This window comes from Sapajus apella, unplaced genomic scaffold (genome assembly GCF_009761245.1).
Source record: "Sapajus apella isolate SASKATOON/1434 unplaced genomic scaffold, GSC_monkey_1.0 scaffold46, whole genome shotgun sequence".
In the NCBI taxonomy this organism is placed as follows: Eukaryota; Metazoa; Chordata; class Mammalia; order Primates; family Cebidae; genus Sapajus; species Sapajus apella.
This window is the reverse complement of record NW_022436986.1, coordinates 2,491,054-2,516,903: the sequence shown is the minus strand read 5'-3', so window position 1 is coordinate 2,516,903 and position 25,850 is coordinate 2,491,054. Positions and strand designations below refer to the sequence as shown.

Here is a 25,850-nt window from a genome sequence, read left to right as displayed (position 1 = left end):
TTCACCTGTATAATGTACTACATTCTATACTTCTTTATGGGCACACACACATACTCTGTTATTCTGGTCTGTTTATTCCTTGGCCTGTTCTGTTATCTTAACTGCTATAAGCTTATCGTCAAATTTAATATCTGGCAGGACACATCACCATTTGCTTTTTTTAAAAAAATTTCTATACCAAACTCCAAATAATTTTTCAGACGAATATTAAGATCATTATGTCAAGCCATAAAACAATCCTCCAAGGCTGACATTGATCATTTCATGGAAAGTTGGCATCTTAATAACAATGTCTCTTCATCCAGTTAAAACGTATGCTCTTCCATCTGATCAACTCTCCTTTAATATCACTTTGCTCCTTTTTATAATATTTTTCACAGACTCTATATATTTGCTATCAAGTTTATTCTAAGGTCGTTTTGCTACTGAAAATGAATCTTTCATAGAACTTATTACAACATCTTACATAGAGCGAACACAACATATTTGAGTAAATGAGTAACTACTGGTTTCACATTTATACATTGGACAAGTTTCTATACCTTTAGTTTACAAGAAAACAAATTTTTAAAATCCACTAAGATCATTTTTAGTACTCGTATTTCATTTTCCTCCCATTCATTCCCTGTATTCAATTAATCAATGGAGCCCATCGTTCTTTTACTTTTTCTTGAGTTTACTTTCTCTATTCCACTATTACTCACCTTAATCTAGTTACTCACTACCATGCTCAATTCACAGAAACCATATTTCCATATTTTTAGAAACTGTGCACTCACAAACTGACGCCTCAATTCAAAATTAGGTTCCATGGTCTCTGGAATTCAATATTGACTATTCCTGTCTCAAAATGCTCCACACTTTGTCTCTACATATTATCCTTGCCTGCTTATATATTCTTTGCTATTAATATTTTCTGTATTTCCAGTGTTCTAAATGATTATCCTTAGCTATTGTTTATTCAAATATTTAACCATGGTGATGTCATTTATAATAGCTGCCACATTATGCATCATTTCCCTTTGAAAGGCCATTCTTCTTTCTACTTTTCTGTTCTTATTACCACCATCCTTACTTAGGTCCTTAAATCTCGAATACTATAATCGTTTTTTTATCCCATGTTTCCTCCCACTTTATCCTGCATACCAGTGGATTAATCACATTGTCTTATTTCACTAGGCCTGCCTAGAACTTTTAACAGCTTCTTAAGGCTTAGTGCAAAATTCTTCAAACTGTTCCTTAGGGCAGTAAGGGTGCCACTGATTTGCCTCTGTGGCTACACTGGTGGAACCTGGTAAGCACTACATTCAGCCTAAATCGACTAAGGCAACTCTGTGTTTCTCTTTTATACATGGAGGTTATTTAGCAATATTCTGCTTGAAGGGACAATTCTATTACTTGGGTGGGGAAAAATTTTGGGAAAAGTTCAAGAGAACAAAGAAATCCAACTTACCCGACTTGCATTTGGTCTTCATAAAACTGCCACCAGAATTCCTTATTTTCAAGCTTTATCACTATATCTTTTAAACAATTTTGAACTTAAGTCAGACTTCTCATTGTTCTTCATATAAAACAATGTTTTACCTCCATACCTTTGCTCACTTCATTATCCCTGCCCACAATACCCTTCCCTCTACCTATATAAACTATACCTACACGAGTCTTCCTTATCCCTCAAGGCCCAGCAAAAATGCTAGCCCTACAAGAAACTTTTCATAACTCCAACAGCTCTCAGTAATTTCTCCCTCCTTCAAACTCTCATAGTACTATCTCTCAATCACTCACATTTGGCACTATCACGTGATGCCCTTCCATTTTATAACTGACCACCAATATTAACAGTCTAATCAGAATATAAGCTCCCTGAAAACACATGATCATAATGTATATCCTACATAGCTTCTGAAGCACTGAGCACAGTGCTGAATAATAGCTAACAAGTCTCACTGATTACTTGTATGTATGTTCCATTACTTCCTTACTCAGAAACGTAACATGATTTACAAGTATCTTCCACATCAAACTCTATCATCTGATAATCATCTCTTTCTTCCTTATTAATACCATGCCTCATTTTCACTGCTCCCATGGGCCCAATAATCTTCACCACCCATAATTTAATTTCCTTCTCTAAACCTTCCTCACCCAAGAAATGCCCTGATCTTGGTATCTATTCAAATTCTGCCTACCCTTCAGAGTCCAGTTCAAGTTACATTTCATAAAAAAATAAGATAAGAAAACCTAAACAGACTATTTCAGCCACACTGATTTTCTCTGAACTCCTAATAAACTTACTTTTAGACTTATGTGATTTAAACTTTTAGACTCACATGACTGAAAAAAATGTATTATATTATGTCTTAGAATGTCCTATACTCATTTCAAATGCATTAATTTTGTCTATCCAACTGGCTAGGGGCTATGAAACATTTCCTATATATTTATTTTTATATCCCTTAGGAAAAATAATAAGCACAAAATAATTCTTAGAAGAGTGCTAGGAACCAACATGGAAAAACCTCGTCTATACTAAAAACAGAATTAGCTGGGTGTGGTGGCCCATGCCTGTAATCCCAGCTACTTTAGAGGCTGACGTAGGAGAATCGGAGGTGGAGTGAGCAGAGATCATACCATGCAGTCCAGCCTGGGCAACAAGAGCAAAACTCAATCTCAAAAAAAAAAAAAGAGTGCAAGGAAATAGAGGCTAGATGGTTAAACATAGTTTCCTGAAGATTAATACTTAATAATGCATTAAAACAAAAAGAAATAGCTATGAATTAGTGTGCAGTCTAAGAAAGAGAGCTGCATATATCAGAAGTTAAGCCATCTCAAGGATTTAATTTTCATGTATATGAGTAGTTAGTGAATGCCTAGTGCAGTAGCTGGCAAACATTTTTGGTAAAGTGCTACATAAATATTTTGACCTCTGCGTGTCATACAGTCTCTGTCACAACTACTGTGTTGCAGAATGGACAATATGTACATGAATAAGCGTGGCTTTGTCCAAAGAAACATTCATTACAAAAAAAAAATGGGTGTTGGGCCAGAGTTGGCCTGTGGGCCATAGTTTGCCAATTCCTGGCCTGTGCCAGAAGTGGTTTTAAAACTTTTGTTTTCTGTTTGTTTTTAGTTTTCATTTTTAAAGAAGACCATTTTTCTCAATCAAACCTTAAACAGAACCCCATTCTTTTTTTTCTTTCTTTCTTTCTTTTTTTTGAGATGGAGTCTCGCTCTGTTGTCAGGCTAGAGTACAGTGGCACAATCTCAGCTCACTGCAACCTCTGCCTCCCTGGTTAATATGAGAATCCAAGTCTCAAAAAAAAAAAAAAAAAAAGTGTTGATCTAGTTAAGCAGGGAAGGAGTAAAAAAGACTGTAGAGTTACAGAGTGGCTCACTAGACCCTCCCCTCCCTAATATCTACTTTTCCATCCCTAAAGCTCTACAGGATACAATTTTTTTATTTTTATTTTTGAGATGGAATCTTGCTCTGTCACCCAAGCTGGAGTGCAGTGGCACGATTTTAGCTCACTGCCAACTTCCATCTCCCAGGTTCAAGCAATTCTCCTGCCTCAGCCTCGTAAGTAGCTGGGACTACAGGTGCACACCACCATGCCCAGCTAATCGTTGTATTTTTAGTAGAGACGGAGTTTCATCATGTTGGCCAGCCTGGTCTTGAACTCCTGACCTCAAGTGACCCACCTGCCTTGGCCTCCCAAAGTGCTGAAGGATTACAGGCGTGAGCCACCATGCCCAGCCCAGGATACAATTTGAATGCGTTTAAACCCCTAAGTTTTACAGGTAAGAAAATAGACACAGAGGGGGAAAACATTTATATACATCATGAAAACTAGAGCCAGTACTAAAATTAAAACCTAGATCTTCATTCCTGATTGTATGCCCTAACCATGAACCCAAAATAGTTAACTTGGGGAGTTAGGAATAAAGTGGAAAGACAAAGCACTTTACTATGCTTTGTAACTTCTGATAAGGCCTTATTATTTAATTGTAGTTGGATTTGAGGATTTAAATCTACAAAGATTTTTTTTTGCCCTTTCAAGAATCTTTATACTTAGATCCATCTATTACTTGACAATCAAAACAAAATTCCAGAACTGTGAGGGAGGTATAACAGTAAATAGCTTGTGATTCTCGTTATGAATCCATAATTAGGAATTTAACCGCCTTAAATTTGTCTCTTTTCCATATGATTTTCATAGGCTACTGCTAAATTATAATATCAGAGTCTGGCAAAAAGAACTAGAAGATGATTTAAGTCTAAAGAATTAATGACATGCTTTAAAATAGAATTTTCAAAGTACATATCAAAGGAATAACTACTGATAGGCCGTAAGCAGAGAATTTCCAAACAGAATATTCATTCAAGATCATCATTACTAAAGAGAAAACTGGCACATTTAAAAAAATGATTTATATTCATACCCAGAGTAGGATTACCTCTGACTCTAAAATATAACCCTCACAATCCCTGACATTTTCTCTATGTTTTGTGTATATGTCTTTAGAATAAACTCATCTTCACATATGAAGGTTAAGTAGAAGACACTGTTGGAAATTTAAAATAAATAGCAATAATAGGGAAAAATTAGGAGCATGGACACTGTATTATTAATGCTCTAGAACATTTTTGTGTATATTATTCTAACAATAATTACAAGGTTTTTTTTTTTTTTTTTAGCTAAAGGCTAATAACCATGTGGAAAACATGTACTACATACATTCTAAGTATCCATGTTAATCATATATGGGGGAAAAGGGAGTTTTATAAGGTGCCAAAATACTATAGGTCTTACCTTTGTATATAATGCTAAATAGTTCTTCCACTGATTGAAGAAGAATGCTTGAGTTCCTAAAGTTTTTATAATTTTTAAATGACTCACATTATCTAAAACAGAAAATTTCCAAAAATTATTGTGAAATAACATATAAGCTTAGAGCACACATTGCTTTGCCACATTTAAAAATGAATTTAGTGGATACAAATGATAATTACTGAAATTTCTCTTGTATGCATGAAACATTTTATTTCCACAGATAGTGTTATTAAGAATTAGAAATAAGGTAATTATATAAGCAAATTATTTTAGTATTAAGAAAAATATTCATCTTTGTTTTCACTGAAGGATTCTAACTATAAACCACAACCTTCAGAATTCTCATCAGCTTCTCTCCTTAAGTCACTATAAGACAGATACACCTGTAACAAATCAAGAATAAAGGGAGCCTTGTAAAAATATTAAGAAAAGTGAGATAGAGGTTAAAGTGCACTTTATAATATTTTCCTACAGTTTTTAGTAAATATGAATATCTGATTTCAAATTTAATAATTATTATTTTATTAGAAATTATACTTAACCTACAGAGTCAAAACTACTTAAGAACATTTTAAGGCTTTCATAACAGTTAACATAAAATCAAAGACTTACTACAATTAAAATTACAAACACTTCTGTTTCTGGCCTAAGAAATGTCTTAACAGAAAATTTTATGTCAAAATTATGCCATGGGCAATGAGATAATGTTCTCCCTATAAAATAAACATGTCTGTCTGTCTGTCTGTTTATTTATTTTTGGGGGGCAGGCAGAGTTTCGCTCTTGTTGCCCAGGCTGGAGTGCAATGGTGCGATCTCAGCTCACTACAACCTCCACTTACCAGGTTCAAGCAATTCTCCCGCCTCAGCCTCCCAAGTAGCTGGGATTACAGGCACGTGCTACCACGCCAGGCTAATTTTGTATTTTTAGTAGAGATGGGGTTTCACCATGTTGGTCAGGCTGGTCTCGAACTCCTGACCTCAGGTGATCTGCCCACCTGGGCCTCCCAAAGTGCTGGGATTGCCACCATGCCCCACCAAGATAAACATATGTTTTCTAACCATTTAGAGCAAATAAAATTGGAAAGGTATAAATAAAATAATATCTCACAATAATGAAATTTCTATCAGATGCAAGAAACAATTATTTCCTTTCATAGTCACAAACATTTTTCTGTGGTTCAGAAATATCCATATACAGGCAATTCATGTACTTTGTAAAAGACAAGAATGAAAATTACAGAAAATGCTATATATATGACCTCGTTAGTAAAGAAGTAACAGTTCTATTACCTAGAGCAAAAGAAGGGAGTTTAGGATGTCAGGAAGCTTAAAGTCTCTGTATGATCAAGTAATATTCTCTGAGTCACTACTTTGTTACTTGTGTGGGAGTGTAGCAAAAGGATTATTGCTAATCCTTTAACTGTGAATAATGATTTATTGAACAATTCCTACATAAATTCCAACTGTGATCACAAAATCAAACCCCTATAGGCCAAGATATTTTTCTCTTATATAACAAAATTAAAATGTTTAAAAATATAGACACACACAATTAAATCAGATTACAAATTGATTTCTATGTGTGCAGTAAAGGCTTTACAGCTTTTATTTACAGCATTCATTTTTATTTTAACCTTAAACAAGTCTAAATATGGCCTTTCCACTTAAGTATTAATTAAGAGTGGAAACAAAATTTCAAAATACTTTTCAAATAGGTGAGATTCATTCAGAGAAATAAAAAAACAAGATATTAGAATGAGGTTAAGTGCATCTTTTGTCAGTAACGAATGTTGCTCCCACTGGCCTCATAAACAAGCTGCTCCTTTTTGAATAAAGCAGACCTTCAATTTAAATTTATGGAAAGACTAAAGCAGGAGAGCCTGCACTCACAATTTTAATAACCTATTAAGTTGCGACTTCAGATTCATTTTATAACCATGCTCCTCAGGGAGCTATGCTATCTGGATAAAGATAAAATTTTTTTCCTTTTAAGATAAATAGCATCATTAATCTGCAACATTTCTTTTCTATTATCTTTCGAAATGAGGAGTTATTTTGTTCTGATCTTGAGGTAATTAGCCTTCATTCACTAGCCTGAAAATGTCTGTGTTCTGAAAATTAAAAATGTGTCATTAAGTGGAATTTACCATAATGTCATTTATCTTTATATAGTTCATCAGTGACAGCAATGGGCCTGGGAATCCATCAGCTTTTACCAAGGAAGCATTAAAACAAATTGAAAAACAGAATAATCCCAGGCACTCTTTAACACAGTCAAAGCCATTTGGGTAATTAAATAGTGGTATTTAAAGTTTTAATTTAGATTTTTCCCTCTGTTCATCAGTAGTCAAATGAGATGTTCATATTCATAACTGTTTGTAATAAAAGGTTTCATAAAGCAAGCAGAATATCAATGCTATTAAAATTTAATGTAACATAGGGTGAGCTTTAATCTACAAAATAAACTTTTTATTTTCCTACACCCTGATTTATAAGATTATATAAGAAATAGTTCTTCCTTCAACTGTCTAGGTTGCAATATTCATTTCACAAAAACTGATATTCAGTACCCAAATAAAAAAAAGTATATGACTTAAAACTCAACTTCATTATTACTAATAGTGGGGAAGAATAATTGTTTCCACCTTTGTTTTCACTAAACATACTCCTTCAACAATCATTGTAAAGAATTATAAGACAAAATTATGAAAATAAACTCTGTTGCATAAAATAACATCAAAGAAAACAATAAAATAAGAATTAAATTAATGTAATAAATAATTCAACTAATAAATAAGAATTAAAGTAAGAATTTTGTGGTAAGGGAGCACAGAGGTATTGTTACCATATTACTAACTCTATCCATATAGTGATGAGAAACAACACGTGACAGAAACATAGCTCAAAAATTATACTGTTAAGATATTAAAAATACCCTCTACAGACTTCTAAAAGACACAACACAATGAAAGCAGTTGAAAAAGCTAAACTGTCATAAAAATGTTTCTTAAGAATAATAGCTTCAAGGCACAGATTCATTCAACATAATAAAAACATCCACTATTTCCCTTTCTATATATCTAGAAAAATAGCATCTAGGATAATGTTTCCTTAACATAAGAAAATCCAACAACAAAAACTTAACACAACATGGCTCAGTACTAGTAATTCATATTCTGAACTTACATAGCATACTTAAATGTGTCAATAAGTGTTTCAGTATGATTTTATGTTAAACTACTGGATAAGTTAGGTTTAAAGCTTTGCCACTTAGATATGCAAATTAAGGTTTCAGATGTCTTTTGGGGAACAATCCCAGGAATAAGTGATTCTTTGTAAAATATCTACAATAGAAAATAATTGTTTGATGAATTCACACACACACACCCCTGAGCAAATCTCATACCAAATATTGGTTAAGCACCTAAAAACTCATGAAAAGCTATATATCATCCCCAATTCCCAACTAGCTTTTCAAAGTTGTTGATTTACTCTGCACTGAGTCAGGGAAATGGAAATCTGCAGACAATGTTATTAAATAAGTATATGATTTTATCATCCATTTCTTCAAAACAATGTGCAAGAAAATAAATCAAAACTTTTTATAACCAAAAAAACTTTAGAAATGATCAATTTTACAACAAGGAAAGGAAAAGAGCTCTCAGGAGGTGAAAATTTGGCATATTTGTATGAGTCAACAGCAGCATAACTAGGATAGAATCCATGTATCCAAGCTATTTTTACACCATCTGCCTTGCAGATCAATGAATCTATAATATTTACTCAGTATTTATTCTTTTACTCAGTATGAATCATCAGATAAACAGACATTACCAACAGTAAAAAGTACATTCTGAATTTGACACCTTCTTAAAAGTTTTCAGACAGCATTAGGATCCTTGTATCAATAAAGCAATTAACAATTGTTTTGCTGTTGCCTAGAATGATCTGCTTTTGAAATTTTAACTAATATTTCTTAAAATAACATATTTACCAATATAATTTCTAAGTCTTTCTTTTTACATCCTGTGGAACTACAGGTTTTCTGTTATATTGTCATTTTAGCTAAAAAAATATTTGCTTGCCTCTTTTAAACAAGAAAAAAACAGGTCAGGTTGAACACTAATTACATTATCTTCAAAGCTGTGTGGTGAAAGGACCTGTTGGTCAAATACAAATTCCAGAAAAAACTGAAGCTCAACTAAATAGTTTGTGGTTATCCTTATTAATCCTTCTTGGTACTAAACATTATTAAACCAATTTTATTGGTAGATAAAAATTCAGCAGAAAAGTATATATATATTTGCAATATTGTTTAAAGTGGTTTTAAAAAACAGAAAATGGTTGACTATCTAAGCCAACAGTTCAGTAAATTTCATAACACCCACTCTGTCTATTCTATAGACTATAATTACAGCTATTAAAAAGTCAAGCCCTCTATCAGTGAGCCAGGGAAAGTTATACAGCAAAAGTGAAGAAAGTATGTCTCAGAGAATTCTGTGAAAAACAATGCCCCCAAAACTACTGTTTATGTGTTCTTTGGACGAGCATGGAGAATGGTATAGAAGGATTCAGAAGGTATCTACACTGATATATTGTTGATACACAGGTAGAAAAGCTGTTAACACTGTGTTTATGGATCAAGGAAGCAAGGAGAAGAAGAAAAGTATTAACATTTTCTTAATTAATCCTGAGGAGGAAGCAATTCATCCAACAAGATGACCGATCTGTTAGATGGGGACTCTGAAGTAAGGCTGGGCCACCTTAAGCTGATATCAGAACCTTAGAGTTCCACTGCTGGCAGAATTATTTACTAAGATCTAATTTTCAGTTCATCCCAATGATTCAGATAGACAAAGAAAAGCAAAAGGAAGGGAGGGGAGGGAGAAAGAGAGAGAGAGAAAAAAAGAGAAAGAGAAAGAGAAAGAAAGAAAAATCAAAAAAGAAAGAAAGCTATTTCACAATTAAACCTTTAAGAAAAACAATTATTTTTTTTAAAGATCTGCTCTTTTCTAAAGTAGAAAGTCTTTATTTTGTCCCTTCAAAAAATCTTTTTAAGGAACGTTAGGATAATGGCTGACTAAATCAATATGTCTGTACAAAAAAATTAAAATATTTCTAAGTGAAGTATTTTTTTAGGTAACGTGAGAGATTGGTTCAGGGTTTCTGAATCTTTGTATTGCTGACATTTTGGACCAGAAGGTTATTTATTTAGTAGCAAGATGTTTAGCGACAACTCTGACCTCGACCCACTGAATGCCACTAGTGCCTCCCCCACCTCCCCAACTGCCACCAGGTTGTGACAACCAAAAATGTCTCCAGACATTACCAAAATGACCCTAGGGGGCAAAATCATCCCCAGTGATTTAGTTACAGGTTTTCTAAGTAAAATGATTGAATGTTTTCCACTAGCAAAAGTCCTTTGCAGACTGCTAAGCAACATTTCCATATTAACATTCTATAGTGAAAAATGTTAAATATAAAACAATATCACATCATTAACATCCTATTACTAAGACATGAAAACTGAAGCTTTCAAAGTATCCAGAAATGAGAACTGTCATTACAAATTATACTTCTTATCTGCATTATAAGTTAAAAAACAAAATCTCTAGTGTGAAGCAAAGCATCATCAGAGAACTCAGTATTTGATGATAAAGGTGGAAGAAAAAAATATGTATAATGTAATCTATCTTGGCTGCATATACAGCTTATATTATTAAAAAACAAAAACAAAACCTCAAAACAAACAACACAAAAAAAAATCCTACAAGTAAAACCCTATGTATGCTTCAACACTCTATCCCACTAAACTTTTTTTTTTTTTTTTTTGAGATGGAGTCTTGCTCTGTCCACCAGGCTGGATTGCAGTGGTGTGATCTTGGCTTCGTTGCAACCTCCGCCTGCTGGGTTCAAGCAATTCTCCTGCCTCAGCCTCCTGAGTAGCTGGGACTACAGGCGCATGCCATCACACCTGGCTAATTTTTTGTATTTTTAGTAGAGACAGGGTTTCACCACATTAGCCAGGATGGTCTCAATCTCCTGACCTTGATATCTGCCAACCTCGGCCCCCCAAAGTGCTAGGATTACAGGAATAAGGCACTGCACCCAGCCTCTCTCCCACTAAATTTAAACTTCACACCTTCACTGAAAAAATTATGACCCAATTCAAGAATTTACAGTTCTAACATTTGTAAAAATCTTTCTTCATCATTTATACAATGTTATAAGGTAATGAAACATACACTAATCTCTAAACATTTGTATCATGCTAAACACTTAATTCCCAGCTTATTGGAAATTCTTTGCTTTTTGAGACAGAGTCTTGCTCTGTCGCCCAGGCTAGAGTGCAGTGGTGCGATCTTGGCTCACTGCACTCTGCGCCTCAGTCTCTTGAGTAGCTGGGATTACAGGCACCCACCACCGTGCACGGCTAATTTTTTTTTTTTTTAAAGTAGAGACAGGTTTTCACCATGTTGACCAGATTGGTCTCGAACTGCTGACCTCAAGTGATCCACCTACCTCGATCTCCCAAAGTGTTGGAATTACAGGCATGAGCCACTGCGTCCAGCCTGGAAATTCATTAGAAATAAAGATAAAGTTGTTTAAAACTGTCACACTGGTCCAGCTAACCAGCAAAATGATATGAATGATCAACTGGAGACATTAGCATTCCTGGCAGAAGGCACTACAGAGAAAAGTGAAGCCACAATAAAATGTTTAAGTATAAGGCTCTAGGGAGTATGTGAACAAGAGAAAGAGATAGAGACAGACTGAAAGACATACAGACTAATCATCTGAACAGACAAATGGAGTAACTACAAACCTCTTTTAGTTACAGAACCCTATTTGAAAGAAAGCAAAACATGCAAAAGAGATTAAAGCCTAAAGGTTGGGTACAGGGATCTGGTTACTTGATCCCTACCTTTCCAAGGGAATGCCTAAGAGGCTCCAAAGAAAAAAACCTGTTTAAAAACCAGTGGAGTAGAGTAGAGAAAACTTGTGAGGGAGCTAAGAAATAAGATTTTAAAAGGTAGGTTGGGGCATATTCTGAAATGCCTTAGATGCTGGTTAAATCATTTTATTTAGTAGGTATCAGGGAGCCACTGCAGGTGTCAAAACAGGGGAGGGAGATAAATGACGTGATGCACACAACAAACTAATGAAATAATAAACCTGTTCATTATTATCCACTACTCCTGAAAATCCTGGTGTTTTCTACATTATCTTATTTATCACATTAAAAGGATCAGTAATATGATAGGATGAACAGTATGAGGGAGAAATACAGTTTAGTGAAAGAATACATTTTAATATTATAAATACTAAAGGTTCACAGATGTGGTTATTTCTCATTGATAAAGTACAACCTCTACTATGAGTTTCTTGAAGGGACTCCACGGCTGCAAATTCAGACTTCTAGGTGTCATTCTCCATGTCAAGTGGCAACCAGTAGTCACACCAACTGTGAGTTTGACAAGTCCTCTCTTACCATTCAGGTATAAAGTGCACACATACAAAACCCTTTCTGACAAAAAAGAAGCCTGGGAAATGAGGGCCAGCCACTAGAGGGAAGACAATCAAGCTGGCAGGAAAGGACTAGCTATGACAATAAACCAGAGAGCCAAGAAAGGGTAAAACAAAGCTTGTTCCTTCTAAAGCCAAAAAAATGAGAGGGGAAAAAAAAAAAAAGGAAGAAGAAGAAACAGAAAAAGAAAGTTAATCATATAGCATGGGGTCAAATGAAGAGAAAAATAATTGCCCTTGGTGGATTCGAAGAGAGATCAATAATCCAGAAAGCCTTCTGACGTCATGTATTACTATCTGCCCAAGTAATCTACCCACCAATCTTTAGCCTCAACATGTCCACTCCAATATCTTTTCCTCTCCAGAAGACACCCCACCTAACTACTACACACTTCTCTTCTCCAGAGTACTAATGTTGTTATATGCCCATTGATTTCCCTTACAAACACAAATATTTATCCAGTTTTTTCAGTCATGCATTCAAGAAGTATTTGAGCATTGTTCTAGGCCCTGGGGATGCAGAAATAAAACAAAAAGGGTTCTTCTTTAACAGATAGAGTGAAACCATTAAATAAAAATGTACACACATGTGAATACATACATATGCATATAAAACATTAAGAAAAGGGGGATAGAAAATGAAAAGCCTAGACAAAGATGTTATTTTATATGTGGAGAATTTCAGGGAAATTCTCTGATGATATTTGAGCAAGATTGAAAAAAATGAGGAAGACAGCATGTAAGTATTGAGGTTGGAAAGCATACACAACAGAGGGCACAATAAGTGCAAAAGCTGTAAGACAGGAATATACTTGGAACTTAAAAAAAAAATATATTGCAGTTGTATTTTATTATGCCAGCCCAAGTAAAAAGAGAAACGAACAAAGTTATTAATATTTTAAAAACGTTTTAAAAAAGGAGTCAATGTGGCTGAAGCAGAGTATTGATAGGTGATAGCACTAGAAGATAAAACCAGAAAGATAGAGAACCATATCATATATAGCCTTTTTTGCCATGACATAGATGAGTTGTGTGCAAAGAAATAACATCATCTAATTTGTGTGTTAAAAGACTATCTCTAGCTGCTTGGTAAAAAAAAAAAAAAAAAAAAAGGAAGAACACCACTGCAATAGTTCAAACTATGAGAGTGGTGGATTGGAACAAGGTGATGGCAGAGAAGATAGGTAAGAAGTAACCAGATTCTGATTCTCAGTATATTTCAAAGGCTTAAAGTGACAGGTTTTACTGCTGGTGTGGACATGGGATGTAAGTACCAGAAAGCAGCTCCAGTTTACTAGAGATGCTGCCAGCCCATACTCATCACTCAACATGATTTGTTACACATTATCTTATTGTTCCTATTCTCATTTCATTTCATTCAACACTGCTAATTCTAAGCTTGCTCTCATCTTTCTTTTTGATGAAGTAGCACTCATGCCTATTAAAGCAGATGTGAGAAAGGGCTGGTGAAGGAATCTAGCAGAATGTGTTCCAGAAACTCTAACAGGCCAAGAGTGGGCCCACACCTGTGATCCTAACACTTTGGGAGGCCGATGCAGGTGGATCACTTGAACTCAGGAGTTCAAGACCAGCCTGGGCAATATGGCGAAACCCCACCTCTACTAAAAATACAAAAATTAGCCAGGTGTGGTGGTGCACACCTGTAATCCCAGCTACTCGGGAGGCTGAGGTGGGAGGATCACCTGAGTCCAGGAGATAGAGGCTGTGATCACACCCCTGCACTCCAGCCTGGGTGATAGAGTAAGACCCTGCCCGAAAACAAACAAACAAACACAAACGCCATAACAGAAAATACACTGGAGAAAGCAGGAGCACCAAATCAGTCATTTAAAAAGTTGATGTGAACAACAGTAACACAGAAAGGAGGGCCAGAGTACAGAAGGACCTAATAAGTTACTTAACAAAAATTTAAAACTATTCATTAAACCTCAATCAAAAAGAGATAAAATGAACATAAACATCAAAAATAAAATTTATTAATTTGAAAAAAATGCTGGCAATGATTAAACAGATAGGAAATCACACCAGAGAAATAGAAATTATTTTTTCAAAGCAATGGAAAATTTAGAAATAGAAAATACAGTATCTGAATTTTTTTTTTTTCTGAGACAGAGTCTCACCCTGTCCCCCAGGCTGGAGTGCAGTGGCATGATCTTGGCTCACTGCATCTTCTGCCTCCTAGGTTCAAAGGATTCTCCTGCCTCAGCCTACTGAGTAGCTGGGATTACAGGTTCCCGCCACCATGCCCAGCTAATTTTTGTTGTTGTTGCTGTTGTTGTTTTCAGTGTGGCATAGGAACTATTTAATCATTAAAGTCATTTCCAGTATGGGGCCTCCTTGCCTGCTGCCCCAGGAAGGGTGGGTGGGTGGGCCAGGGCTTGGGCACCAAACAGATGCTTGAAGGACCTCCCCTACCCCAGGGCAGCAGCAGAGCCAGGGCTTGGGTGCAGCTGTTTTTTATTTCAGGGAGACAGCAGGGGAGGGGGCTCAGTCTTTCTTGGCAGCAGTTTTCCTCATGGCGGCCAGGACATTGCTCAGCTCCTCCCACTTCCTCTTGGCCCGGATGTGTGTTCCTACCCTTTTCTTGATGAACTTGAGAGCACGTTTGTCCTTGGAGACCTTCAGCAACTCCACGGCAAACCGCTCATACGGGTCAAAGCCACACACCTCCCGGATCATGTCCCACACGAACTTGGTGTGTTTGGTCAGACGCCCGCGGCGGCGGCTGTGCTGGGCTTGCTCACGTTCTTGGTTACCTTGTGGCCCTTGTTGAGGCCCACAGCCATAGGATACCGAAGAGCCATGGCCGCTACTCTCCAATGGCGACCGTGGCGGAAGCAATTTTTGTATTTTTAATAGAGATGGCCTTTCACCATGTTGGCCAGGCTGGTGTCTAACTCTTGACCTTGTGACCCACCCACCTTGGCCCCGCAAAGTGCTGGGATTACAGGCATGAGCCACCATGCCCAGCCTGAAGTATTTTTGAATATCACTGAATGGGCTAAATAGCAGATTGGATATGACAGAAGGAAAAGTTAGTAAACATGAACATAGATCGGTAGAAATTATCCAATCTGACAAACAGAAAATCTATTTTTTTGTTTGTTTGTTTTAAACAGATCATAAACTGCAGGACACAGCAACAGATTACCACATGTATCATGGGAATACAAGAATGACTGGGAGCAAAAAATGAAGAAAAAAGTTTTAGTCTTGAACACAAGGCAAAAAAAAAGTTTGGAGAAATAACGAATAAAAATTTGACCTCCAACCAGGATAAATACAAAAAACATACAACCAGGCACATCGCTGTCAAACTACTAGAAAGTTGAAATAAAGAAATAATCTTGAAAAAAAGCAGAGAAAAATTATACATTAACATAGAGAAAACAAAATAAATTCCTACTGATATCATAAAAAATAAATGTCAGAACACAGTAGAAATACACATTGCAAGTGCTAAAAAAAAAAAAAGCTTTCAATTAGATTATATGCTCCAAATATATCACTTAAGAATGAAAGCAAAATTACACTTCCAGTTAAGATGGAGTAACAAGGACCACATATACTTTGACTCTAAGCAATAAGAAAACACAACTGTATTCATTCATTCATTCATTCACAGACACAGTCTGGCTTTGTCACCTAGGCTCAAGTACAGTGGTAAGATCATAGCTCACTGTAGCCTCAAACTCCTGGGCTCAAATGATCCAACCCCCTTAGCGTCTCCAGTAGCTGGAATTACGGTCACATACCACCATGACCAAATTTTTTTTTTTTTTTTTAATTTGTGGAGAGACAGAGTCTACTATGTTGCCCAGTCTGGTATCAAACTCCTAACCTCAAGAGATCCCCCTGCCTCAGCTTGAAACACGATTAAGACACAGATCAGACATGGCAGAATAGTGATCCTGGAAAGAAAGGCAATAGATAAGTTGAATTTTATAATAGTCCAAGTATATCACATTGAGAAGGTTTCCTAGCCAGCCTGTGAAGGAGCAGGTAGTCAAACCAGACCCCATTTATCTCATTGAGTGTCAAGGACAGATCACAGAATGTACACAGGTCAAAGTGGCTGGAATTTCCAGGGAAAAATACCAGAGAAACTGGCCACCGAGAAAGTGAGGCCCAGCTTGGAGGCTCACACCTGTAACAGCAAAACTCTAGGAAGCTGAGACAAATGGATCGCTTGAGCCCAGAAGCTTGAGACCAGCCTGGGCAACATGGGCAAACCCCAGCTCTACAAAATATGCAAAAATTAGCTGGATATGGTGGTCTGTACTTGTAGTCCCCACTACTCGGGAGGCTGAGGTGGGAGGATTGCTTGAGTCCAGCAGTTTGCGCTGAGCCAAGAACATGCTGCTACACTCCAGCCTGGGCAACAGAGGGAGATCCTGCCAAAACGAAGAGGGAAATGAGAAGGAGGAAAGGGGGAGGAACAAGGAGAAGGAGGAGAGGAGAGGGAACAGGGGAGAGGAGTGGAGGGGAGAGAGAGAAGAGGAGTGGAGGGAAGGGAAGGAGGGGGAAAGAGGGGAGAGGAAGGGTGGCGGGGGGAGCTGAAGATGGGTTTCATCAAGTTTCTGGCTAAGGACTACTCTCTTGTGTGGGGATGGAAGGAAATACATGAAATCAGGGAAAGAACCCTCCTCCATCCTTTCTACACAAAACCTACTTTTTAGACACATATCTGTTAAAAAATAAAAGGACTTAAAAATGGCAGAAAAGATAGCAAGAGTGGCTGCCTATATTAATATCAGAAAAAGCGGATTTTAGAACAAAGGACATTGTCAGGAATAGAGAGAGACATTTAATAATGAAAAAGGGGACAATTCATCAAAATATCCTAATAATCCTAAGAATAGGGCTTCAAAATGTACGAATTAGGGACTGACAAAATTGAAAGAGAAAAAAAAAACTACAACAAACCAACAATCGTACAAATGCATTATTTCAACTTTCCTCTCCAAATAAAAATGTAGGGCTTACAGAGTACCCATCAACAGGGCGAAGATGACATAAACCATGACACACCAGTGAAATACTATGCAGTCACTTTAAAGTGTATTAAAGTATACTAGTTGTCTTTCAGCTGGAACAGTCATCTAGTAAGACAGGCACCTGATAGTTCTCCAGGGCTTTTAGAAAAGAGTTGTTTTTTTGGCCACATACGTGTGAAGCTACGAGAAATGTGATATTGTAGACATAAAGGGAATGGGTACTGTTCAAAAAGGAATGCCTCACAAATGTTACCATGGCAAACCTGAAAGAGTCTACAATGTTACCCTACATGCTGCTGGTACTGTAAACAAACAAGTTAAGGGCAAGATTCTTGCCAAGAGAATTAACATGCATACTGTGCAGGTGCTAAAGCACACACACGATGGGGCTAAACTTCTCCTGTTACCATGAACCCGGTCCCACAATAACTACATTAATCCATTCATGAGGGCAGAGCTCTCATGACCTAAACATATCTTAAAGTCCCACCTCTCAACACTTCCATATTGGGGATCAAATTTCTAACATATGACCTTTAAAGGACACATTCAAACCAGAGCAGATGTGTTAAGTGCTTTGCCCATGGTCAAACAGCAAAATCCAAAGTCAGCATAACTGAAAAGCCAATGCTCAGTTCAGAACATTGTTTCCTCTTAGAAAAAAACTACTTTAAAATTCACATGGAGCAATAAAAGAGCCCACATAACCAAGACAATCTAGGCAAAAAGAATAAAGCTGGTGACATCATGCTGCCTAATTTCAAACTATACTACAAGGCTACAGTAACCAAAACAGCATGGTACTGGTATCAAAACAGACATATAGATCTGTGGAACAGAATAGTGACCTCAGAATAAGACCACACATCTACAACCATCTGATCTTTGACAAATCTGACAAAAACAAGCAATAGGGAAAGGATTCTCTATTTAATAAATGGTGCTGGGAAAACTGGCTAGCCATGTACAAAAAACTGAAATTGGACCCTTTCTTTATACCTTATACAAAAATTAACTCAAGATGGATTAAAGACTTAAACGTAAAACCCCAAATCATAAAAACCCTAGAAGAAAACCTAGGTGATACCATTCAAGACCTAGGCATGGGCAAAGATTTAATGATGAAATCACCAAAAGCAACTGCAACAAAAGATAGAATCGACAAATGGCAACTAATTAAATTAAAGAGCTCCTGCACAGCAAAAGAAACTATCATCAGAGTGAACAGGCAACCTACAGAATGGATAAAGTTTTTGCAATCTAAAGGTCTAATATCCAGAATTTACAAGTAACTTAAAACAAATTTACAAGAAAAAAACAACCCTATCAAAAAGTATGCAAAGGATATGAACAGACACTTCTCAAAGGAAGACATTTATGTGGCCAGCAAACATGAAAATAAGCTTAACATCACCGAACATTAGAGAAATGCAAATCAAAATCACAATGGGGTACCATCTCACCCCAGTCAGAATGGTGATTATTAAAAAGTAAAGAAAAAACAAATGTTGGCAAAGCTGGGGAGAAATAGGAATGCTTTTATATTGCCAGTGGGAGTATAAATTAGTTCAACCATTGTGGAATGCAGTGTAGCAATTACTCAAGGATCTAGAACCAGAAATACCATCTGACTCAGCAATTCCATTACTGCGCATATATCCAAAGGAATGTAAATCATTCTATTATAAACATACATGCACACATTATGTTTATGCAGCACTATTCACAATAGCAAAGACATGGAACCAACCCAAATGTCCATTAATGATAGACTGGATAAAGAAAATGTGGTACATATACACCATGGAATACTATGCAGCCACAAAAAGGAATGAGATTATTTCCTCTGCAGGGACATGGATCAAGCTGGAAGCCATCATCTTCAGGAAACTAACACAAGAGCATAGAAAACCAAACACCACGTTTTCACTTGTAAGTGGGAGTTGAACAATGAGAACACATGGACACAGGGAGGGAAACACCACACACTGGGTCTGTTGGTGGGGGTCGAGGGGAAGGAGAGCATCAGGGCAAAAATAGCTAGCTAATGCATGTGGGGCTTAAAACCTAGGTGATGGGTTGGTGGGTGCAGGAAACCACCATGGCACACGTATACCTATGCAACAAACCTGCATATCCTGTACATGTATCCTGGTACTTAAAGTAAAAAAATAAAAATAAATTTAAAAAGAAAAATAATTTCTCTCAAAAGAAACTAGTGAGTACCTGGATTACTTCATTTAAACAAACCAAAATGCCTTTGAAAAAATTATTATTAGCCCTATTTTACAAATGAGGAAATCTGTAAAATTCAGCAAGGTTATATAGCTTGTCCAGCGTCACAGAAACCGAAGCAGGTATGGGACTGGACTTGGGTCCATTTGACTCAAAATCTCATGATTTGTTCAAGATGCCACCCTGTATTTCCTAGTTGCCCCCTGCAGTTTCTGTGGGTTTAATAAAAGCAAGGGCTATACAAAGAACCGTTTTGTTTTCTTTATAAAACATTGGCTAAAAGATTTATCTATAGCTTACATTACTCAGTATTTTGTTTATAAGATTCCGGAAGCCAAATTTTCTATTAGATTCCAGTGCCAAAAGAAGTTACTTTCCTCAAAAGAAATTATATTCAACCATTTGTTCACTTGTGCTAAAAAGTGAGATGGAGACAAACATGGATCCATATGGTCCCTACTCTAAAGTAGTTGTAAGGGCCAGATGTGATGGGCTCACGTCTGTAATCCCAGCACTGTGGAAGGCCAAGGCAGGAGATCACTTGAGTCCAGGAGTTCAAGATCAACCTGGGCAACATAGTGAAACCCCATCTCTACAAAAAATTTAAGTATTAGCTGGGTATGGTGGCTCACAACTTAGTCTTAGCTACTGGGGAGGCTGAGGCAGGAGGATCACTTGAGCCCAAGAGGTGGAAGTTATGGTAAGCTGTGATCGTGCCATTGTGCTCCAGCCTGGGCAACAGAGCAAGATCCCTCCTCTAAAAACAAATGACAAATTTTATAGACATAATACAACGTGTATTTAAATAACCATGATTTAAGGTTAAAAAGTAATGTGCTTCTCTTTAAATAATTAAACAATTAAAACAATTCATTAGATTTCCCCTTGCTTTAACTGCCAAAGCTAAGTGTTAAATTTAGTATCTAAGTGCATTTCAGGTTCCTAGAAGAGGTAACATTACTTGATTGTTTACTCTTTGACTTTATCTTCAGCTGTCCTGTTGTACATGCACGTTATCCCAATCTATCTCAAATCTTTTTGTGGAAGCAGACAAGGTACATAATAGAAACTGGCAAATAAAAAGGTTTGGATTAATAATACAAAATGAATCCAAATAATGTAAATTTTGTATTGCATGCTGCGCTATTTTTATCTTTATGCATTATATCAGAGACATTCTGAGTTGCTTAGACGATCAAATGATGCAGTATGCTAAACGTACTCTAAAAACTGGGATTCAAGAAACACTTGTGAATAGAAGCCCTAATTCTATTCTCTATTTTCCACAGACATTATACAAGCTCTTAAAACCTACATTGGATTTATATTTAGGATGTTTAAGTTGGGAAAATAGGGTATAGCTGGGTAAATAGTGTTTTCAAAGGCTAGTGCAATGTAGATAGTGTGAGTTTTGTATAGCTTCTTTGTTTCTATAGCTTTGGAGGAAGGTAGTAAAGAGCACTAGATTAACAAAAGTGGTGGCTTAGAAGCCGTACCATTACTCTGCCCTTTTCACATCCTGTGCATGGTAATTTGCTAGTGCCTCTGCAATGATATCTGCCACATCTTTAATGCCCTATGATGCATGTCATTGGGCCCTGCTGATTTAAACACATTCACTTCTTAAAGTAACTCTGGACCACTGGATTCTCCAGTCAGATTTTGCTTCCTTCCCACCCATTCAGATTTTCTAGACAAAAAGTTATCTTGTATTTTTGATGAACATAAATAAAACAGCACAAAAAGCCTTTTAAATAAACATATTGTTACCTTCGTCCTTAAGAAAGCTCTAACATTTTTGTTTTCTAATATTTGCAATAAGACAGCTCGTTAGCTGTATTAAGTAGGATCTGTTCTCCAGATATAGAAAACTAGAATACTATAATATACTGATGATAAAAGAAGAAAAGAAGGAGAAGGTGGAAGGGCACAGATACATATTACTTTTTGTCTCTTTCTCTCTTTGATCCTTTTCTTCCAACTTAAAGTCCAGGAATGGCTAGAAAGCCACTGTAATACAAAAACAATATGGTGTTAAAAAAGACAATGGATAGAACTGGCCCTTTCAAATCACTAACAAGCTGTTAAGACCTGAACAAGTAAATCTCTTTGGATCATTTTTTTACTTATAAAATAAAGAAATTAAACTAGATTCTCACTAACAGCCTCTTCATTTTAAAAATTCATGACTTCAAAGCAAAAGTTACAAAAGAATGCAATGATACCCTTGTCTCCCATAGCCCCTGCTGCACATGAGAGCTTCTACCCATTAGTGCTCTCCTCTACTGTCCTTCCCTCACACTCAAAAGTAAAATTTATATTCACAATCTTATTAAGATTAATTCACACAAAGTATGATGAAGACTTAACATTATAGAACATTTTCATTTAAAACAAAGACCTGTTAAACCACATGTATTTCTAATGAAAAGTAGGTATGAGTCACAGGGGTAGGGAAGAAAAGATAAATATCTTTAAGCAGAAAGCCTCTCAATGATGCATACTTCTGGTCCACTCCTGTCCCTCAATTACACTTCCAACTGTATTTTCTACAAAGCATAATTTATACACAGCTATAAACACCATCAAATTTCTTATTTAACACTTCATTCTCTTTTTAATGAATTGTCTCCTGCTTCTATCCTCACAACAAGGCTTCTAAAAGGTAGGAAAGCCAGTATTGCAGGACTCACAGCTGCACATCAGCCATACTTTCCCCATTTTAGGGCTTTAATAAACAAACACATATAAAATCACTGGAAGAAAAATGGAAGAAGCAAGCACATGGAGTCGGAAATGATAATGATGGAGAACAGCTGGGATTATAGCTTTTTAAGATTTGTTATGGGGAAGGAATATGAGGAAAGCAATGAAAAGTCATAAATGAAAGGGAAAACTTGGTGTCAGCTCTAATTAAAGCAATGGGAAATATGGAAATTAAGCACAAAATGAGGCCTGAATACAGCCAGGAGTTTTATCTTTCATTTTTGCGTTTGTTTTTATTTTTTAATGATACACAGTGAAGAATGAAAAAAGGAAGAAAGCTGAAAGATAATTTTAAAAAGGAAGTGAATATGGAGAAGAAAACAAAAATAGGAAATTAGAAAAACAAAATGACAGAGAAAACACGAAGGATTAAGAATAGGAAGAATAAAAGAATGTGTAACCCAATCAAGAGAGAGAGTATAAAGCATTTATAATAATGGTGGTGCACAAATGGGAAGGTAGGAATGGGAGCAGAGTGAGTTAAGAAAAAGAAACAGTAGGGCCCAGCACAGTGACTCACGCCTGTAATCCCAGCAATTTGGGAGGCCAAGGCAGACGAATTGCCTGAGGTCAGGAGTTCAAGACCAACTTGACCAACATGGTGAAACCCCATCTGTACCAAAAATACAAAAAATTATGAGGACATGGTGGTAGGCACCTGTAATCCCAGCTACTTGGGAGGCTGAGGCAGAAGAATCGCCTGAACCCGGGAGGCGGAGGTTACAGTGAGCCAAGATCGCGACATTGCACTTCAGCCTGGGCAACAAGAGTGAAACTCCATCTTTAAAAAAAAAAAAAAAGGAAAGAGAAGAGAAGAGAAAGAAAATAAAAAGAAACATTAGAAACCAAGAATGACAGAACAGCAAAGACAAGAATTCCAGAAATCCGAGCCAGCTAGGCTACAAACTAGCAGTTTGTGTCTTTTTCTTTTGCTGTTTGTTCTTTTAAACAAGAAAACAAAGTGGCAAGACACCATGATGAAAATAGTATCATCTGGAGCATGTTTTCATTAGCCATTTAAAGTGCTAGGGAAACAGAACCCAAAAAAGAGAATACAGGTGGTGAGGGTGTGGCAAATGTGACAGAAAAAGGAAGCAATAGAAAATGAGCTCAGTGGGTAGGTTAAGAGATACAGGTGGTAGGTAGTTTGTTTCAGACTACTTTAGCATACATTGGGCAAAAGAATTTCAAAGAGCAAGGAAAATATGACAAACATACCAAAGGTTAATTCAATGCAAAAAAAATTACTGAACATGTCTTTGCTGCCTCCTCCTTCACTCTACCACCTATCCTATCTAACCAGGCCCAAGTTTTACCCAGTTCTTTCTTGCTCATCTTTCAAACATATCTCCTCCTCTACCTCTTCCTAAGATACTGTAGTAGACACTGCAGGGTACACACAAGTTTGAAGGAGCAAGCTCTATCATTAGGACCTCCCAATTGAACAGACAAGGCAAACACAACATACTTATAATATGCCTTCCATAAGTATGCCAACTGAATTCTTTCTCTTTTGGCACCAAACACTTACCACTTTGTATTATCTTAATTCCTCATAGACTCTAGATCTTTAAAAATGAGGAAGACTAAAATGGACAGACATGGAAGCACTCCAGGGCAAAAGAGAGCATAAAGTAGACTCAGAGGAAGGGATAATAGCAAGTTGTTCTGTGACAAAGAGAAGATGTGATCAGCTGGACAAATGAAGACAGAGACCACTAGGCTGATACACTAAGTTTGATATAAAATGTAATTACTATTAAAACTTTTGAGGCATGATCAAATCTTTAGTTTACAAAGATTGCTCTGGTTATAGTATTCTGGGAGAAAAATAAAATGATTCAGTCTGAGAAAAACTCCACAGAACAAGTGATATTTTAGCTAGGTCTCATCGGATGAATAGAAGCCTTTTTGAGGAAGGGCTCTACAGAATGATGAAATAAAATGAAAAAAGGTATGAAAACGTAACAGGGCACCACAGATTCTGGGACAAGTAAGAGAGCCAGAGTGATTGGATAACAGGTTATTTAGAGGAAAGAGATCTCAGACTTGAAAGACAGGCTTAGGCTTTTTTAAGAGGAACACTACAGTTTCCCATTTGATTACAAATTTTATCATTTTATAAGATGGGAACTCCCCCTTATTCCTTAGAGAGTCATAACATCAAGTGGTAGGTGATTCAACAATTATTCATGATGGCAGTGCCAACATCCCTGCTCATATATTAAATGAGACACTGCCTTAGGCAGATAAAGTATCCACAATTTTACTTCAGAACATTCGGCTGCTATGCCAAATAGACAACCATTTATAGTTGTCACTTGCTCAGATCTCACAGATCAGATTTCAGTAACTTTTTCTAAACAAAACATCAAATCCAGAATAGTGCAATTGCTGTTTTGACTTTTGAAACAGAGAGGACTACTGCATAGAAAATAAAAGCCAGAATATTCATTTACAGAATGGGTGATTGTTCTACATTCTTACATTAGATCAAATAACTGAATTTTTCTGGGTACTGCACACTTAAGGACAAATCTACATCTCTGAAATCATAACACTGAGGCCGGCATTTTCATTTCCCCCCTCAAAAAAAAAGTTCACTGTGCCTTTCTTTCCAGACTGCACCCCATCACTCATCACAAGCTAGCATCAAGTGCTTTATATAACAACATTTTCAATAAATGTGAACTCGGTTCTTCTTATACTTTGTTATAACTTCCTGTGTCTTTGACATATTCAAGAAGTGAAACTCATGCATAGCATGTTTATATTATTCCCTCCTTAGCAAAAGCTCACAGACAATGTCAGGTCTGAAGAGATAAGAGCTGCTTCCAGGACATGAATTCTCATGAGGATTAGGCAACCACCATCTGGGGCTCCAGAGTTTATCTGTAGCAGCTGCCTTCAAAGTATCATACTAGAGGTTGGGGGCATGGGGGAAGTCTAATTTTAAAGTGTTTAACAAGTTCCTCTACCTTGGCTTTGATTATCATTCTGGATTGTTTTTCTACCTTATAAAAATAAAACATAGTGACCTTTTCTTCATAACACACAAATAATTTAAAAGAGCACTATGTATTCAAATGATAAACTCAACATGCACTCAAATGTTTAACATAACAAATTTTAATCATTTTAATAATTATTAAAATACTATCCAATACCTAATGTTGTCATTAATACAAGCTTTATCCTTCACACAAAAAAGTGTATCTCCCAATTTATAAAATTTCTACTTAGAAGGCTACAGATTAAAACAATATCCTAGATATTTTGTGAGTGTTTTTAATATGTCCTCAAATGACATTAAAATAGTAACACCAAATTTTATTAAACAGAAAGCTTTTTAATCAAATATTTATATAAAAAACAGGAAATCCAAAAATGAACACTGGAGCAAGAAGTTAATTTTAAATGCGCAGATTTAAATAATAATCTGCTAAATCTAATTAAATTAACTTTTATGGTG

General features: G+C 36.3%; 1 protein-coding gene, 1 long non-coding RNA gene and 1 pseudogene across 4 annotated transcripts in view; 1 reads left to right on the top strand and 2 right to left on the bottom strand.

Moving 5' to 3' along the window:
- The window catches only part of LOC116524702, a 49,155-nt gene extending 24,993 nt beyond the window's left edge, over nt 1–24,162 (top strand). Inside the window, exon 3 of the long non-coding RNA XR_004257448.1 lies at nt 23,938–24,162. This is a non-coding gene — a long non-coding RNA (uncharacterized LOC116524702). The remainder of the gene's footprint in view (nt 1–23,937) is intronic.
- ZCCHC7 (zinc finger CCHC-type containing 7) overlaps nt 1–25,850 on the bottom strand; it is a 227,746-nt gene that overhangs the window by 137,791 nt on the left and 64,105 nt on the right. The window lies entirely within an intron of this gene.
- On the bottom strand, nt 14,659–16,063 carry LOC116524699 (annotated as a pseudogene).